This window comes from Dipodomys ordii, unplaced genomic scaffold, assembly GCF_000151885.1.
Source record: "Dipodomys ordii isolate 6190 unplaced genomic scaffold, Dord_2.0 Scaffold47, whole genome shotgun sequence".
NCBI classification, from domain to species: Eukaryota; Metazoa; Chordata; class Mammalia; order Rodentia; family Heteromyidae; genus Dipodomys; species Dipodomys ordii.
Genome location: NW_012267263.1, coordinates 3,974,682 through 3,979,242, shown reverse-complemented (window position 1 = coordinate 3,979,242; position 4,561 = coordinate 3,974,682).

The following is a 4,561-nucleotide window of genomic DNA, read 5'->3' as shown; positions in this document are numbered from 1 at the left end:
AGGGAAGGGGAGGAGGGGGAGGAGGAGGAAGAAGAAGAAGAGGAGGAAAAATTCAGCTATTACATATGAAAAACCCTTTCAGCATTATTTTCTTCATCTAGTTTTAGTTTTAACCCTATTTTAATTTTGTCTTATCACATAAGCAAAGGGCTCAAAATATATACTTACAATAATTCAAGCACTAACACAAAACTGTGTAGTTATGAAAACCATCATAATCTTTCATGAAAGAATCCTCAGAGGTAAGCATTACTTTCAGTGTTTGAAATATTAAACTGTGTTTTAGATTTTTAAACTGAAGAAGTGATCAAATCAAGCCTGTAATCTTAACTACTCAAGAGGCTGACATCTGAGGATTGTAGTTGGAAGCCAGCCTGGGCAGGAGAGTCCATGAAACTCTTACCTCCAATTAACCACCAAAAAGACAGAAGTAGAGCAGTAGCTCAAGTGGTTGAACATGAGCCTTGAACACAAAAGCTCACAGTGTCCAAACCCTGAATTCAAGCCCTAGGACCACCACCACCAACAACAACAAAAGTATTCAGATCATTTATAGGTTTCTGAGTCAAAAATCTAGTAAAACATAGTTAGTGTTAGAACTGAGTAATTTTGTCTCCAACAAAGAAGTCTGCTTTGTCCTCAGAGGTTTATTTTCCTTTCTCCCTTCCTTCTTTTAAATGTCTTTGTAATTTAGAGTCTTGAATGGTATGATTCCAAATCAGAAATTATTTTATACTTTTGGCCTTGCCTCAGCACCACCAAAGAAACAAACAATAAACAAAATACTAAAGATTCTGCTCAGCAGAATGTGTGCTCAGCAGTCTGCCAAGCCCACATTTGCCAATGCCACAATAATCCTGCTGTCCACACCCTGCCTGGGTCACCAGGGTGACATAGACTACGAGGCATCACACAAGGAAGCACACTCTCACATGATCAGACCAGGCATTCCCACCCTACCTCCCCATGCCTTCTCCCTTCCCTGGGACACTTGCCTCAGACATGGAAGTCATTTCAGGTCACTTCAGGTGTTTCTGCTTGTCATGTTTATATGCGTAGAAGCACACGTTCTTGTGAAAATGTTAAATATTACATAAATTGTAGAAAGACAAGTAAGTAAAAGGTTAAGGTCATTTTGAAGTATTGTTTAGACAGCATCAGTTCAGCTAGCCAAGGGGTGGATTGCATCATTTTTATTTGTTGAGTGATCTGGAATCTGTTACACCTTTAGCACAGTTGTGCCATTGTACTGAACTATTAATAAATTTGTTTTGAATTCAGATTTTTGAAGACAAATCAGTAGCCTACTGCCAACCTCAGCAATTGACCTTTCTCAATATTCCCATCTTTAAATAATGCAGAATCTAAACTGCCAAGTTTACCCTTCAAAGCCAGATCATACTTTCAGCCCTTTTCCCTATTACCTCAAATCTAAGTCCCCCAAGAAGGACTAATATGTTCTCTAAATCTGCATATAGATCACCCTTTACTCAGACTACCCTCTTCCTTAATCTACACTGTTGCAGATCTTCCCATGGGCATTCTCTTCCCAGTGATTATTCTTCACCTGTTGGGCCTCAGAGTATGACTGGCCAGTGCCATACTCTTGGTAACCACCTACTAACATGTGACATTCTTTCATTGTTATTTGACCTTTGTGCTATTTGCTTTTCAGGTTGAATAATTTTTCTTTTTCTCTATACAAGCCTCTCTCTGACATCGCGTGGGCTTTTGACGATGATTAGAATCTTTTTGGCTGGGGAGGGAGAATGATCAATGAAATGAAGGGGGGAAAGCAATTTTCCTCAACTCACTATTTAAAAAAATTCTAACTCAGGGGAATTGTATATGAGTAAACCCATTGCCATAAAAATTTTATATTCATCAAAATTTATTATTATTCATCAAAAATGCATTTAATCTATTTAACTTACCAGACAATATACTTAGGCAACATCACACACTGGAAAGTGTTGGTGGTCCCCAGGTGGTAAGGCTCATGGAAAGCTTTGGCTCTCACTGCAGTTATTTAGTATTTCAAGACTCTGGTACAGTAACCTGAACTATACTATAATCCACTAGCTGGGGAAAATATTCAAATTCAAAGAAAAGTTCCTACTGAATGTATAGGACTTGTTAATGACTTCTACATCATTCTAAAGTTGAAAAATCAAAAGTTGAATTATGGAAAGTCAGGGACTACCTGTACCAAGTAATGCTTTTGGGTTTAGGGTTTATTATTTGGGGAGAGCATGCAGGCTCCTGACTCTCAATCTAGCAGCTTTATGAAAAGGCATTTATGGGACAAGCCTAGAGGAGACATTTATCACATATACTCAATTGGCCACATTCAGTACTGTGACTGGCTGGGATGTGAGGCATGAGAAGAAGAAAGCAATGTGCAAATAGTCAGCCAGTCTCTGCCACCCACTCCCTGGCCTGGCCTTCCTCACAGGATTAACCTAGTTCTGCAGACTGAATGACTACACCACAGCCTGCTCCCAGCCCTAGCAAGTCAGCAGTGCACAGCCATGCTCCAGCCAATTGGACTGAATGACGTCAGATACATTTGTTTTCAAATCTGTTGACTCTGGTTAGACTTTTATCATGCAATTTATTTAAATGTTTTAGTGAGAGGCCTGTTAGGAGAAAAAAAATCATATCATTGAACTTAGGATGAATGAGTTAGGAACCTGATAAGGTAAGTCATTGTCTTAGTGCATTTTTCTCTTGCTATCACAGAATACCTGAGACTAAGAATTAATAAAGAAAAGCTTATTTAACTCAGGGTTCTCGAGTTAAGGACATACATTAACGATCAGATGACCACATCTGGCAAAAACCTTAGGCTTCAGCCTAGTGGATGAGGAATAGCTCTCAGTCCCATGTGATCATCAGTTGTGTTTAGATTAATGTGTAATCTACTGCGTACTTTCTTAATTTTGAGTAATTTCTTAATTTTTAAAAACATACCTCACCAAAAGCAGATTGTGCTCCCCAAAGCCTAAAGATAATCTGCTTAATTAAAGTGATAAAGTGAACATTTTAGATTTGTTGAAAGGTACCTTAGTGGAAATTGGGTAGCAGAATGGGAAAAATGGATCAAGAGTCTACAGTACAGTACTGAAGTCTGTATCCTGATCATTCCGGATATTCCTCAGGGACAGGAACCATAGAACCACAGATACCAAGGTTCTACTGAACTCATGCTAACTACACCAGATTCATGAGAGCAAGAACTAGCCAGAGGTTTTAAGCCATTCCTGAGAGCTCCATTCAAGCACTTCCCAGTAGGCACTACTTCCCAACACTGCCATATTGGGATAAAGCTTTGGCAAGAGTGTGAGGACCAATTATAGTCAAAGCCTAGTAATCACTAAGTAGCAGTGCTGTCACATTAAAAGTTGGTGAGACCACTAAAAGATGGAGCCAGTAGATAAAGAAGCACACTAATCTAGAAGTGTTCCCATCTCAAATTTCTTGCACATATCTATTGTGGGAGTGGGAGTGGGGGTGTGCACATGTCTGTCCTGGAAATTGAACTCAGGGCCTGGGCATCATCCCTGAGCTTATTTGTAGTCTATCACTTGAGCCACAGCTCCACTTCCATTTTTTTCTTTGTTATTGTTTTCTTTGTTATTGTTGTTTTGTTTGGGGTGGGTGTTTTGTGATTCATTGTGATAAGAGTCCCACAGACTTCCCTGCTCAGACCAGCTTCAAACCTCAATCCTCAGCTCTCAGCCGACTTCTTACACATATTTTTAAACTCTACTTCCACTTTATAGAGAGTGAAACTGGAATTCTTTCTTGTCTTAGAATAGTTTTTAAATGAGAAGAAACTCTGGCCAGAATTATTCAAAGAAAAAATATTAACCCTGATAAACAATAAGACTTAGAAAAAATAAGTAAAATATCTAAATGAGAATTCAGATATCAAAGTGAGCACATATAAAGGAAACTTCAAATGAAGAAAACAGGCAAACATTGTAACTCTTCAATAGGAAAATCATACAAGACCCAATTTGTAAGGAGTAATGTAAATGTAATGTGCAAATAGTCTGGATTTTTCCACAGGGAAAAAGAAAATCTCTAGCAGACAGAATAAAAACCTCCTATAGAATCAATCCGTTAAGGCAGAAGGGTGACTACTGATGATATATATTTTTCAGCGAACAAAGCCAAGCTAGGTGAAGTATATGAGATATGCAGATTATTTTAATGGATCTTATATTTTCAGTTAACTGGTTAACAATTGGCAATAGATTTTCTTTCATTGATTTATTTATTTTTACTAAGCAAAAAGTGCAAAGAAAATGTTTGGGCTGGGGCATGGCTTAAGTGGTAGATCACTTGCCTAGGAAGAATGAGGCCCAGGGTTTAAACCCTAGTGTCACCAAAAAAAAAAAAAAAAAACCACATTTCAGTCAGCCTAACAGAGGGGGGGGGGTTGTTATCTTTTCGGGTAAAGTGGGTCCAGTCCCCTCTGTCAGATCTCTCTTCCATGTGGCTTTTTGATTGGCCAACCGTTAGTGTCCCAAAAAAAAAAAAAAAAAAAGGAAGA